This window comes from Orcinus orca, chromosome 11 (genome assembly GCF_937001465.1).
Source record: "Orcinus orca chromosome 11, mOrcOrc1.1, whole genome shotgun sequence".
Lineage (NCBI taxonomy): Eukaryota > Metazoa > Chordata > Mammalia > Artiodactyla > Delphinidae > Orcinus > Orcinus orca.
Window position 1 is genome coordinate 62,771,133 of NC_064569.1, and position 16,058 is coordinate 62,787,190.

General features: G+C 35.6%; 1 protein-coding gene across 3 annotated transcripts in view; it reads left to right on the forward strand.

The window, feature by feature from the left end:
- The window catches only part of NAV3 (neuron navigator 3), an 835,897-nt gene that overhangs the window by 729,218 nt on the left and 90,621 nt on the right, over positions 1-16,058 (forward strand). The window lies entirely within an intron of this gene.

Here is a 16,058-nt window from a genome sequence, read left to right on the forward strand (position 1 = left end):
TGAAAGTGACTTCTGTAAACTTCCTCAGTCAATTCAAACTCAAGGATTAAAGAAAGTGTAAGGGTAAAAGAGAGGAAGAATATGAACATATATGTTTATAAACACAATTGAAGTGTTCCTGGTGTTTTTATTTCACCAGTCCACTCAAAGAGCCCAGACCTCAGAGTGAGCACAAATGGGAGAGTTCTGTCTGTAGAGTGAGACAAGCAATGATTCTAGGATTGAAGATAGGTTTCTTTCATATATTTTGGCCCCTCAGTAAAACCTAGCTGCTTCCTATGAGGCTGAAGTGAATAAATTGCAATATGTTGTAATGAGACTGAATGAGACCACCTTGGGATAAAGAAAGGAAGATCAGTAGAAAGGCTTCGGCTTAGGAATGCCAAAATCTGCATCTTTTGCCTTATTTGAATTCTTACTGGACTCGACCTAGTCTTTTATGTGTTAACATTTGAAGAGTAAAAAATTACCAAATTGCTGCATTTCATTTTTCAGAGATTTTGTCTGAAGGACAGGCAAAGATTGGGAGATTGTCATATTTTAGCTTTTTGAGAATGAAATTTCCCAATCTTATATAAATGTATTGTTAATGTAACCCATGATATTTGTACAAGCTTACAAAATTTATTATACATGTAATCAGAAATTACCTTCAAGCAGATCACATCCCAAGGAAAAAGATAGATTAAAAAAATAAGTAATATCAATTTGGTGAGAGAAGTGCTATAATGAGGAGTATAAAAATTTGAATTGGATACTCACAGAATACACAGGAGGGTTATGTAAGAGCCTCAGGTGTTTGAGAAGGTTTTTGAGAAGGAACTAAAGACATGTAACAGTCTGGGGGAAATGTACATACAGAAAAATACATTAAGGGATGCATGAATTTATGAAATTGAGAGAACACTTGAAAAAGTGCAAGGTAGCTCCACATGACTATAGGTAGAAAAGCAATGGGAAACTAGGCTAAAACACAAAGAGCAGACTTCAAAGAGTCTTTGTACCATGCTAAGTTCTTGGTAATTTATTCTGGCTTTTTGGAGGATGCACTGGACCAGACCAGAGGCCGAGATGGCAATTAGGAGATAGTAGTACTAGTCTACTGGGAAGTAGTGGGATCATTAATTAAGACAGTGGCATTGGGGATGAAGAGATGCAAATGGAGGGAATAGAGATCAGATTGAGCTTGGTGACCAATTGGATTTAGGTCATACAAGATGGAGAAATCTAGGTTTTTGTCTTGGGCATGTGCTTCCATGATCATATAGGATAATACAAGTTGTATACTTGTACACACAGCTGAATGACTGTGCAGCTGAAATCCAGACCACACTGCTTTCAAAGCCATGCTTCTGTGGAACTATATAAATACACTTGCTACATAGGCTATTTTATTTATTTATTAGCTGCTTTGTGTCTTCGTTGCTGCACACAGGCTTTCTCTAGTTGCGGCGAGCGGGTGCTGCTCTTTGTTGCGGTGCGCAGGCTTCTCATTGTGGTGGCTTCTCTTGTTGTGGAGCACGGGCTCTAGAAGCACGGGCTTCAGCAGTTGCAGCACGCAGGCTCAGTAGTTGTGGCGCACGGGCTTCCTTGCTCCGCGGCATGCGGGATCTTCCCAGACCAGGGCTCAAACCCATGTCCCCTGCCATTGCAAGGCAGATTCTTAACCACTTTGCCACCAGGGAAGTCCTACATAGGCTATTGACAGCCCTAGATGTAACCCAGGTGGAATATAGGAAATGCAGTAGATTTGGTTTAAACACTACTGAAAAAATTCATTTTCTGACCCTAACATTTTAACTCATGCAAGCCTGAGAAGAGTCTTCCATATATCTATCTTATGCCTGAAGCTAAGACAAGACAGTATTAAATTCACTATGTGGAAAAGAGAAATACAATTCTCAAAATCAATCCCATGAATCAGTACCACATAGGACATTCCCCAAGCAATTACCTGACTTCCTCCAAGCTTATAGAATAAAACCTAGTTCTCCTCTCTTGAGAGGACTAAGGAATAACATCATAACCTGCATCCCAAACTACCTGAAAAGGAGATGCTTTTCTCCACGGCTTTACATCATTCCCTCAGGCTCTTCTGTTTGCCCTCACTAAATCCTGGGAAATTGATTTCTGCTCAACTGATAAAAATGCTCTCTGTTTCAGACGGAAGACTGACCCATTTGTCAAAATCTTTTTTTGTTACTGAGTATCACATTTGTTTTTCCTCCTGTTTATGTTCTGAGCCTTTGCAACTCCTATAAATCCACTCCCCAGTGTGCGAGGACTCAGTGACCTCTCTTGCTTGCTTCTGTTCTGCCCTCTTTCTTTTTGGTGTGCCCTGACTCCACTTTACCTGCCTAAGGTGAGAGATGGTCTGTTTACCAACCACTGCCTCGTCTTGAAGCGTCACCTTTTCTGAATCCTCAGTTCCTCCTGGGTGGGACACAAGATGAATCTGGTCAGAGATTATGATCCAGGATTAGCAACAAAAATCTGTGGATGAAATCTTCATCTGGAAGAAGACAGAAACCAAATAGAAGTTACTAAGCTGGGCTCAGAGACAGAGACTGATGTGGAAAGTGAGAGAGTAGATTGGGAGCAGCTGGCAACGTTTCAGACCCGGAGATAGTTTAGGCAAAGCATCAGCAATAAGTTAGGTGCCTGGGAAATCTCAGGAGACTCAGACACCTAGTCAGGGTCACATCATCACTTCACTCTTGCTTTTAAGGTTTAATCCTTTCCCTGTCAAGGCAATTTAACTGTCATTCTTGCATTTTTTTCTCCTTTATATCCATGCATACGATACAAGGAGACAGCAGTTAGCTGTTTGTGGTGGGAAATATAAATGGCTATTTTGAAAGTGTGCCAGCCAGGATCTGCTGCAAGTTTTCATTGTTACTGCTGCCATCTGTTGTTCTTCACTGCTGGGATGTGAATTTCCTGGCAAACATCTCTCTGACTCTGAACTATCTTTCACCCCCTCCTAGAGATATTCACTTGCTGGAGTGGCTTGTAAAACAATGTTCTTTACCAAGGCAGCTTTCCGAAAGTTGAATGGAAGAATCTGGAATGTTTTTATATAACATATTTTATGTATCTCAGAGCAAAAATATTTCTTCATTGTTAATAATATTTCTCTTAAAAATAAAAATATCTTATTGAGTTCTTGTTACTTTAACGTATGCTCTCTCAAGCAAGATAACATGGAACAGATTTCCATTTTCAACCTTGTTTGCCGTTAGGTCTGTAGCTAAGTTGTTGGGTTTTATCTAAGTTCTTTTATCTCTACATAACGTTTCTGTTCACTCAACCATGAGATTATAGTAATTTGGGGACTTCTCTTCTTCTGAAAGATGGCTAATGCCAAAAATATTTCAAGTGATAAAGGAGGTTTTAGAGAGGGGAGACAATTTAGCTGAGGATTAGTAGCTGTGATTGCTACTTATTAAGTAAAATGTGTATAACTAAATGTTCAGATATCAAAAAAAAGTCCGAGTTCTCAAAAGTGAGAATTACACATTTTCTACATTAAAGGAGAAGTTATGTCTCTATAATATCTTTTTGATTTCTGTATTCTCAGTATTTTCCATAATGATACCATTCAATAAATGTTTCATGCACTAATTAGTGAATAAAGCTATGCATGGTAATAATTTTTTTAGAAGAATAGCTAATTACTATAATTTTGAGAAAGTTTTTTAAAAGGCTTGAATTCTTAGTTAAATATATATTTTTAAGTTGCAGTCTTTAGTCTTTAAAAAAAATATAAAAAACCTCTGGACCTCACTATACTAGAACAGCACGGTATTACATGTATGTATGGTATTACATACATAATCATTTAAAAATAGCATATATTGAGACTTGATAAGTGAACTATAATAATAAATAGGAATAGTTATCAATAAATGATCTCTTTGAAATTCACTGTTTGTTTAAAAAAATAGTTTCTTACTTTACCATAACAATGGAATATAAAAAGGAGGAGGAGAAATCAGATTATATATGCAAATTTTTCTGGGAGAAATTGTAGAAGAAAAGATCAAAGATTGATTTTTTTGAACCCTATATATTAAAATATAATAAATAAAACTAAAAACCAAGAAATAGATTGAGAAATATTTGAAATGCTTTAAATATATAAAAATCTAATACCTATATGTTGTTTAAACTCTATTAGAAAAATACACGAAGGACATAGACAATTTATAGATATAAAACTAACAAATAAACCTATAGAAAATTTAATTTCACAATTGCTCAATTTAATTAAAACTACATTAAACAACTATTTCACATTTCAAAATTTTTGAATTACTGAAGGAAATCACATACGTGAAAGTATCCAGGTTTTGTAAGATTGGCACTCACATGGCTGGCAGGAGTGTAAAATGATGTGTTCTTCATTTATTATGCTACATCTGCAGTGTTTCAAATGTTTGTATTCTGTGAATCACTAATTCTCTTTCTAGGAATTTATCCTAAGAAAATAATCATAAATGTAACCTGAATACTTTCATTGCAGTATTACTAACAACAGTAAAAAAAAAACTATAAAGTATTTCACATATCCTAAAACAGAAATGGTAAAATATATAATAATTCATATAATATACTTGTGTCAAAAAAAAATTAAGGATATTAAAAATCACTATAAGGTGATATGAAATAAATGAAGAAGGTACAATCAGATATATAATCAGGTATAATCAGCAAGGTCTCAACCAGGTATGTTACATATGTATATATTATACATCCAGAAAATGACTGGACCGAAATTATAAAATGTTACTGGTGGGTACTTCTAGGTGGGATTACAGATTAATTACTTTGTCTCTTTTATACATTTCTGGACTTCTGAGTTTTCAACAATGAACACGTATTGGTCTTTTACTTAATACAAAAAGGTACCAAATGGACCTTAATGAATCCTGAGTTAGCTTTCATATGAGTTATGTTATATTCTCAACTTGTCACTAATAGAAAACCTTTAAATAAACTTGTACACATTTCAACCATATAACAGCATCGTGAAAATGGGCTTTGAAATAAACTAGCGAAACCATAATAAAAGCATCGTTCCAGTGATGTGGTTCAGCAAAGTAATTTTTAATAAGATTATTTTATCTCGTGATTTCAGCCCATATAGTAATAAACACAAAAATAGATGTTTCTTATCTGCCTCAGATAACATTAAAACAAAAAATCTGCCTGATTACATAAATTCATTTCAAGCTAACACCATTCATCACATTTAATCAAATCTATGTAGGGCTTTCTCTTATAAAGAACAAGAGCTTTTTCTCTTTTGTTTATCTTACCCTATCTGATGCCATAATAGAATAGTTGTAAATATTCAATATTTGTTTTCTAGAGAAAAGAAAAGGGAATGAAAGGTCAATGCATAGAGTTTATTGATGCTCTCCTTACCCAAAATCCCCACAGTATTTATGGTGGTCTCTAAATATTTCATGGATAAATACATAGCATTTTGTGCACACTAAAAATAATGAAAATAGACTTTAACCCCGTGTTGACGTGAATTGCCAGTTTTGTAAAGAGTTATACACTTAAACTATGATATTGTAAACTCATATAAGCTTCCCTTGATATATGAAAATAATGGTACTAAGTGCAAACGAAATTTAAGATTAAAACTATGCAAGAGATCTAGAGTCTTTTTGTTTTCTCTTTTACCACATTCCAATTAAAGAAAAACTGTTTTCTATACAACCTACTCACTAAATACTTCTGACACCAAATGTTTGGGGTTTTTTTTCCCCACACCAACTAATTCTTCAACACCAGCTGCGTACCCTACAATTCAGTTCAGCTCAGTGCTGGCACTATTTACCCAGAGTTTACATCTGATCCCACAAAGTTAAGGGCTCAGTCCCATAAGACAGCCCCACTTCAGAAGCCAATTGTAAGCCCAGACCTCCCATATTTCTGACTGGCCAGCTGTAAATTGGGGGCTCCCATGATCCCCTCCACAGGTTCAAAAATTTGCTAGAATGGCTCACAAAACTCAGGGAAATATTTACTTATATTTACTGGTTTATTATAAAGGATATGACAAAGGATATAGATGACCAGCCAATTGAAGTGTTACATAGAGCAAGGTATAGAGAGGGGCATGGAACATCTAAGCCCTCTCTTGGCATGCTACCCTCCCAGCACCTCCCTGTGTTCACTTGGAAGCTCTATGAACCCCATAAATTATGGATTTTTATGGAAGCTTCATTATTCAGGCATAATACATTAACTCAATCTTCAGCTTCTCTCCCTCCCAGAGGATGGAGGTGTGAGATAAATCAATAAATGATGTAGTCTTACAAAGTCACAAACTAAGGCCTTAATCTGTGATACATTCACTCATTCTAATATGTAAGTGTGCAAATAGTTATGAATTGTGGTTTTAAACTAAAGACCAATGGGCTATCCAGGAGCCAGCCAAGAGTTGTCTTATTAGAACAAAAGATGCTCCTGTCACCCAGGAAGTTCCAAGGGATTTAGGAGCTCTGTGTTAGGCACCGGAGTCCAAGACCAAATATTAGAACAAAGGTCTCTAATATTAGAACAAAAATATTAGAACAAAAGGTTCTAGCACATCTATCACTAAGAAAATTACAAAATTTTTAGTAGCTCTGAATCAGCAACTGGGGACAGAAAGCAAATATATATATCTTATTATGTCACACCATCCAACAGCAAATCTGTCCTCTCTACCTCCAAATATATCTTGAAACTGCCTTCTTTTAATTTACTTGTAAACCCCTCATCAAAAACTGAAGGATGCTGCAATAGCCTCTTCATTGAGCTTCACACTTCTACGCTTCTTTACCTCTAATATATTCATAACACTAAAGTATGTTTAAACCCTATATCTGCTCATGTCGTTTCGCTGCTTAGAACTATTTGATGAATTTCTGTCATATTTCTAAGGAACTCTCATGTCTTCGCATTGTCTAGAAGATCCTTGAAGGGCTGCCCCTGCCTCCCTTCCCGGTCTCAGAACTGACACTCTCCCCTTGCCTGCTGCTGCACAGTCCTGCTGCCCTTTGACCTTTGTGGCTTCTGAGTCTTTACACTGGCTGTCTCCTCTTCCTGTACTGCTGTCTTCTCCACCCTTTTCACAGATGGCTCTCCTTCACCCTTCAGTTGTCTACTTAATGACTGTTTACAACGACCTCCTCACAGGCCGTTCTTTATTCACCCAGAAGTAGTAGGTCTTTCTGATTAGTTTTTCCTCACATAATCACATTGATTTTTAACCACAGTCCATAATTATATGCACATTTGAGTGTTAGAATGAGTGAATGAATCACAGATTAAGGCTGTAGTTTGTGACTGTAAGATAGATAATTTATTGTGTCAATTGAAAAAAATGCACAACCTAAGCATGGAAATTGTGTTTTATTTGGTAGACAAAACTGAGGACTTAAGCCTGGACACAGACTCCTAGATAGCTTTGAGGGACTGCTCCAAAGAGATAAGGGCAGAGCCAGGATATATAGGAGTTTTTGCAACAAAGACCAGGTAGTCAGAACATCAAAAGATGACCGTTAATTAAAGAAAAGCAGACATCTCAGGTTAGTGAATTTAGTGCTTTTCTACGTATAAGAAGATGCAAAAGGCTGGGCTCATTGAAATCATTCCTTTGATATGTACCTCAGCTATCTGGGGCTAGTATCCTGTGTTTTCCCATCCTGAGTCTCCTCAGCCTGCACCCTTGGGAGGTGGCTGCAGGGCTGATGGCTTGATGGTGGGCATGCTGTTTCTATCCTGAGGGGCAGCTCTAATGTGATGGCTTGATGGCTGCAACATCCTTTGTTTACTGATATGGCAGGCAACATTTTTTCACTCACAATTGATTTATTCCCCAAACACTAGGAACCTATCGTGGGCCAGATGCCAACCTGAGCACTGAAACTGCAAAAGAGAAGTCGCTCTATTTGCCCTCAACCGCAGTCCTGTAGCTGAACCCACTTTGCAAGCAGATAATTTACAGAACAGTGGGAGCACACTTGTAGTAAATACAGACATGGAAGAGTTAATGTTTCCTTGGAAATCATGGAAGGATTCATAGAGGAAATGACGTTTCAACTGGATTATAAACCAGTTGCTTATGCTCCACTGCACAGTTAAACAGTGGAAGGACGAAACACTTTAAAAGTAGAAGGAACTTTTTTAAAAACTGCAATAAAGACCATGTTCATTGTATAGGTTGAAAGGACTATTTTTAACATAAAATCATGTTTAGTATATTGATGTTGTTATATACTTAGGTTTCTACAATTCTGAAGTCTTTTTTAATGATATTCTTTTTTTCTTGGTAATAAAATATTTTTCCAGGGAAATGCTGAATAAATCGTTGTTGAAATACACTCCATTGCTTTCTATCAATGACCCTGAAGTAATATAGAATTTACACTTCAGCAGTTGCAGTGCTCAAATGTGGCAGGTAGTGTATTGTGTTTGCTGATTAAAAAAAAAAAAAAAATGTATGGCATAGGTCTAAGTGGTTTTGTGCTCATTTAGTCTCGAGGAAAATATCATTGACTTAACATATTAGTACCAAAGTGCAAAGCCTAGACAGTGGACTCTCAGTATTTTAAAAATTATTATTGCAAAGCTCATTATGTCTAAATAGTTTTAAGATACCTGTATCTCCTTATGTGTATTTTTCAAATTGGCATAAACAATGGGAATGGAAAACAAAGCTATCCTGGAATGTGATAGAGTTTTGTTTTAAGTGGTGACTTTATTTTCTTAGGCAAATGTTATTTACTTTTCCCTCAGAAACAGGAAGCATATCCAGAAGTTTTTACGCAGTGATCTTATGGATAGCTACGGAGACTTCGTTTTTCTTTTCATGAAATAATTATTTGTCTTAAGAAATGTTTAGTAAAATCCTTAGAACTTATGCTTTATCATATCTTATTATGTTTTCCAATATTTAGGTTGGAAGAGAGCAATTTTTCTCAGTATGATTATCTTATGAGATTTTTAACACTGAACCTCTAATATACCAATGAAATGTTAGGAATTTGTATCCCCTTTTCTTCTAGCCTCTAGATTTTTTTCTGTTTCTGCTACCTCACTTACATCTTTAAAAATCCCCATTTTATAGTAGACACTTGTGGAATAAATGGGAATCTCCACATTCGTCTTAAGTGTCTGCAGTGCCCAAATACTTCTAGTGTATCAAACTATATGTTTGTGGAGTGTCCACAGGTCTCAGACACTGGAATGAACACTTTATTTACATTATCTGCATTATCTACCAATGGCAAACTTGACTCCAGAATTTTCGTTTAAATCATATATAAAAAATGTTGAATTTGCTTAACATTTTAAAACTTTTTATGTTCTTAAAGTACTTGAAAATGGAACCAAGGATATATGAGTTTTAATTTAGAGTTCAGAATGAGGATGTTGTGGGGAAAGATTTAGGACTTGTTTCGAGACCTGTCCTATATATCTAAGTGATATTCAGAGGACTGAGATGTAAGTGAGAGTGGCATCCACAAATCTAAAGCAGTGTACAGTAACCTATGGTTGGTGATACATGTAGAGTCCGACCAGGTGATTACTGTCAGCATTAAGAATCAGGTACGTATTGCAAGAATCATCATGAATGAGGGAGTAAGACATGCTGGTACCCTGGAGGAAGAACCTTACGTTGATGGTAAACCTCAGGCACTTGGTTCCATAGTGTTCCAACAGCATTGGCCTAAGAACACTCAGATACTGACAAATATTAAACATCCATATTTTCTAAAAAACATGCAATGTATAATCAAATAATTTTAAAAGATACACAAACATTGTTTATATGGCTATTTCTTATTTTAACTTTTAATAAAATAAGCTAACAAAATAGTATATTGTTAAAAGTTTAGGTATAAGAAGGTGTTTTTATAGCAATCAGAGATAATATCACCTTAGTGGGCAGCATTTCCATGATTGTAGTTGAATTAGGGTTGGAATTGAGTACATCTAAAGGAAGCATGTTTGTTTATTTCATTAATGAAATATTTAATGAGCTGGCAAATTGAGACTGAGGTTACTGTTGAATGCCTGAAGTATAGAAATTAGTTTTTATTGAAAGAAAACCTCTATGTTTTATATGTATATGTATAAGTAGTACAGTTGACCTGCCAATATAAGCTATCAAAGAGCCTGATTGAATACCTGCTAAATGAAGTGCTACCACACCAAAAAACAGGAGTGTGTTGAAAAATTACTTATAAACAGGACTAGCATTTTCCTCTGGAATTTGATTTAAATCTGCAAAATTATTTTAATATTTATTTACTTAATATTTCAGAATTCTTCAACATAAAAAGCAAAAAATCTGCTTCTAAATGTAACTCCAGGGGTGAACGTAGGGGTCAGAGCCACAAATGCACAACCAGATAAATAAAATAGATCCCTGGCCCCACTGAGTTATTAAGCATTAAAAATATAAATAGTAAAAGGCATACCAAAACAATCCTTTTCTTCTTAGATTAATGAGTAATCTAGTGTATATCCAAATTGTAATTTATCAACAGGTTAATTGGCTACATTTGTTTTTACTTTACATACAGTGTTTTTTTCTACAGTTCTAAGTTTTGACATATGCATCGTCATGTAACAGCCACCACAAATCTTCCCACACTCCCATCCACTGGCAGTCACTGATCGGTCCTACATATCTATAGTTTTGCCTTTTCTAGAATGCCACATAAATGGAATGTATGTGAATGTTAACAGCTTTATTCATAATATTTTAAAACTGGCAGTAACTCAGTGTGTAAATGCAAACTATGTGGATAAGATACTCAGATTTGTAATTTTTTAGCTGTCCTAGATTGTTGAGAAGAATTTAGCAGATCAATAGATCTGTAACTTGGAGACAATAAAGACTTGCCCTTTTATAAAGAATATAGTCAAGAATTCTTAGCACTTAAGGAATTTAAAAATGAAAGGATGAAGAAAATATATTGATGGGTTTGAGACATACTACTCAGGGCTAATTATGTGAGTAAATTAACATTTTTGTCAGTTAGAAAAACTATTTTCTATGAAGTTTTTAACTTAATTAAGTGTTCCATAATAAGCAAGATTAATTATATCCTACCTAGGGAGAATTCTGGCTCTACAAAACCAAAGATGAAAGTCAAAACACAGAACCTTAAGATAAGGAAAATGATGTTGTCATCAATAAAAATTTGTTCCTTTAAGATTGTTTAGCAGAGAAATATGTTGAACACATTTTTCTCAAATTCTACATTTATTATTGCATTCAATCCAACTTAACTTTATTGGATAGAAGCAGTATTCTAAGTAAAACTGCTTCATTTATTTAACAAACATCTACTAGTCATCTATTCAATAGTTGACACCATGTTGCATGCTAGAATTATAAAGATAAGTGTCACACAGTCTCTGGCTTCAGGTAATTCAGATTATGGCCAAGAAGATAGAAAAACACCAAAATAGTGGTTATATTGTAACAAGTGATATATGCTGTAATACAGTGGTTAACATTTATTTCCTCTGATCACTCTGCAGTATCTCTGTCATGAAAAAATGCTTGAATTCTTCAAATGAGTGGTAGTGGCTCTGTCCTGCCACACACTTAACATTCATCTCTATTACGACACTTGCCATTTTGTATTATAACAATTTGTTTAAACTTCTGACCTCCACAATAAGCAGTGAGTTCTTCAAAGGAGAGGAACTGTAATTTATTCATCACTTAATGAATAAGAGCAGATTCTTACTAATAGCTTTTATGGAAGGAGGGACAGGCATGCACAGTGGCGATGTGGAACAAACACAAGGAGGGCCATGTCACCTATAGCTGAGATGGATTTTCAAGGATTAGAGACAACTTGATTAACAGTGGATCCAGGTGAGAGAAGAGAGGTAATAACACTAATATTTTATGGCAGAAGGATAAACAGGCAGTCAGTAACTGAAAGGGAGAAGAATTGTTAACGAGAAACAATGGAATCTAGGTAGAGTGAATTTGAGACGTTGACAGGACATCCTTGAGAAAGTGTTCAGTAGAAGGCTGGAAATGCTGATCGATTAATCAGGAAAGAAGTCTGGATTAGAGCTGTGAATTTGAGCGTCATAATCATGGAGGTGATATTGAAGTTGTGAAAGACTAAGAAATTTCCAAGAAAGAATGTCTAAGGTGAGTTAAGATTAAGTACTGAATTTTGAGGAATTCAAAGGAATCCCAAAGAAGAGGAGAAAAGTAAAGGGTTCTGTGGACTGGTGAAGTTTGCAGAGAGCCTGTAAAGGCACATCATCGGTGTATTTCAAGGTAAAAGGGGTGAGAAGATGGGAGGCAAGGGAGTGGAATACTGACCAAGCTTTGGGACATAATTCCTGGGTTCAAATCCCAGCTCCATCATGGGCCTTGGGCACATCATTCAAACTACCTGAACCCCTTTATCTTTACAATGCCTGTCTCATGGTTTTGTTTGGGATTAGATTATATAAAATATTTAAAAGAGTAGGACACATAGTAAGCACTCAGTCCATGGGTTTATTGACCTCAATGAAAGCAGTTTCACTAAAGTATTAGGAGGAAGATCTTGGAATCCAGAGGAAGAAGAGAGAAACAAAGCTATATCTTTGGAATTTGAAGAAAACCACTTTTGGAGTAGGCAGAATTTCTTGGTAGCACTGAGAAATCACCTGAGGTTAGATAACTTGAATCTATATGCCTTCAGTCATTATAATTATTATGTATTATGAAATATACAATAATATTGTTATATTAGTCATTCTGATTAGTTGGATTTGCTGTCATTTTCCAAAATAATAATGGAGAAAACATGTTTAATTAACATAGAGACAGGACCGGTATGGAAGACCATTATGGTGGCAAGAACTAGAACAGAGTACTGGTTAGATTATGACTTTAGCGATCCTTTTGTTCCAGCATCTTTGGATCCTGCATCATTTGGTAAAGAGTTCAGTGGAGTAAAAAACACAAGAAGGCTATTAAAAGTAGATAATAGGAAGTAGCTATAAACTAGACGTAAAAATTAGGAAATCAGTAGATTTTAGAGCACTGGAAGTGTAGAAGACTGTGATCAAAACATGAGATTGCAGAATTTGAGATCTTAGAGGTAAAGCAGTTTGAGGAGATGGAAAAATGTAAAGTATTATCAAATGGTTCATATAAATGATTCATTTGCTTCCCACACTAATCTGTGAGGTAGGGAGATCAGAATAGCAAGTTTAAGTGAACATACTAGCCACGCCCCTCTAAAAAAGGCTCAAGTGAAAGGCTTTAACTTTAGGAATCCATTGTGCTTTACATTACACCGGGATAAATTTGGAAATTTGTTCTTCATGTCTATGATGTTTGTTAGTTTGATATATTTTTATTTTTCTCTCAAGAGATTGAAACTTTCTATCTTATTTTGGGTTCTTTCACTTATATCATTTTAACTACAAAGTCATTGTGTTCATTTGAGTCTTTAAATGGTTTTAAAACAACTGATTTTTTAAAATTCTAGTAAGAGTTGATGCATTTACTTTTAGTCGCTAATGCTAGGATTTACATTGGTAAACGCTATTATTAGAAATATTGATTCTATCTTCCTTGCCAGAGAAATAGTTACTTTAAAAATATTCATTTTTAAAAAACGGTAAAATTTCCTTTGTTTAATTTTGCTCTTTGAGTACTGGATATATTGTGGTAAGTATTTCTTAAAAATTCATTTCATGTGACTATGAAAGATGACCTCTGTAACTACCTCTCTTTTAATCTCAATAAACCATGAGAATTTATTCAACATTTATGTCAGCCATTGCCATAAATAGTAGAAATTAAAAGAAAAATACTCCACAGTTCTGTGCTTAGAAAACTCACAGGCTAATGGTCCATTTTGACACGTATTTATAGATTTATAAAACAATGTTCTAAATCCAGTCCTATAAGTCTGCATAGTATTATGGCAGTGCAGAGGGGAAGCTACCTAATTCATCCCGACAGTGGCAAGTAAAAGGGGCTTCCCAGAAGATGGATGCTAGAACTGCATTATGAGATAAGTATGGGTTAGTCAGGTATGCGCAGGGGTGCCTTGATTGAAGACAGAGGTTGGAAATAATGTGATGGTGATGGGAATTGAATGCAGCTCTAAGTCAGAGTGCACAAAGTGAGGCAGGTGATGTAAAGAGTTTAAGCTCAAGAGGTAAGCTAGGGCCACATATTGGAAAGCCTCGTATGTCTTTTAAAGGAGCCTGAACTTTGCTTTAGACTAGTGATTGCCCAAGTGTGTATATTTATAATATTATGATTATATGCATGCATTCCTATGAGAAGATAATATATGTATTACACTGCATATATAAACATGAAAAATTTAAAGATAGGTTAAAGAAGAAATAGTATTTTTAAAATTATGAATGTATTGATAGAGGTTCTTGGTTGCAAACTACAGAATCTACTATCTAATTTAAGGAATGAAGTGATATAAGAAGGCTCTCTGAATAATTGGGGTGATTGGAGAACCAGGCTCTTTGTAGATGCTTAGCCAACCATAGCTCTAGGGCATCACTGCTTCCTCTGCTTGGCACCTCTGACCCTTGGAATTAGAGACCAGATGTCTGCCAGTGTTTACCAGAGAAAAATTGAATGATTGCTGCTGTGTTTGCCAGAAGATTTTCCCATTTGTGACTGTAGGCCCTTTGTTATATGTCATATCTGTCTGTAAGGGAGTCTGGAAATGTGAGTTTTTTGCAGTCTACCTTCGGAAGGTAAGACTCATAATGTGGGAAATTATCAAAATAAGATGTAGGGAAGATATTAAAAAGATTTGAGCAGCCGCAAATGGCAGGTATTTGCTACAGTGGTACAAAATACTCTTTTGCTGTCATTAAAAATACAATTATTATTGGTAATAATATGATTTATAAATGTGTTTGGTCATCATGTTTTAAGCTCTCAGTAGCTAATATCTCAAGCAAAATACTAACCTGGGGGGAGATCATCATTAATATTTTCTATAAGTTCAAATTTCAAATTTTCTTCTTGATAATTACTTTTCTAGTTGGTTTGCTATATGATCTCAATACATCACTTTCATTTGGAATGTATGGTGAGACTCATAAAGTACACATAGCAGAGTAGGAGAAGTTACCGGTTTACCGTTCCTTTATGGGTAGCTTGTGCTTTCGTTACAAATATTCTCTTCAATGTGTGGATTATTTGCAGGGGTTTTTTTTAAAGCCACTTGTCTATTTTATGAGACTTAACTTTTGTCTGTATCTAATATCTGTATCCAGTTTACCTGAATTCAATTAATAGAGTGCAGGTGAGCAGCAGTGTATCATAGGAGACTGAGAACCAGCCAGTAAGTGAGAGAACCATGGTTCAACCCTTCACCCTGTGGAGCTCCCATTCTCATTCAGGTGACCCTGCTCACCCTAAATTACTTCTGCATCTTCTGACACACTGACTAAGTGAGGGTGCCTATGTTAGCCTGCACATGAATATTAATATAGCCTATTTTACTTCTTCTTTAGATTAAGAACAGATATATTCAGAATTTCAGATATTTTTCTTATGCCCCAAGGGATTACTTTGTGCACCTCGCAGGGCAGGTGCATTACATTTTGGAATCTACTACCTTGGTAAAGAGAAGTCTTTGAAGAGTGGTACATAAGGAAATGACATGACCAGATGTGAGCATTCGAGCACTGACCCAAATTTATCAGATGAAGTTTATTGAGAAAGACTGAAGGCAGGAAGTCCAGATAAAAGAATATTGTATGTTGCCCAGGCCAGAAATGGCAGGAGGGATGATATGATAGAATAAGTCTCAATCTTCAAGATTTGGTAAATGGTTGGGAGTAGTTATTGGTAGGAGAAAGAATGAGGAATGATTTTCTGGTTCCTGACCAAAGCACAGTTGTTTTGTTTTGTTTTGTTTTTAATTTTTAACAACACAGGTGAATTCTTATATGCTGTGTGAATCCTGATTGCCTTCCCAGGGGAAAAAAAAGGTTATGGATAATGTTCTTCTTTCCTGATGCCAGGC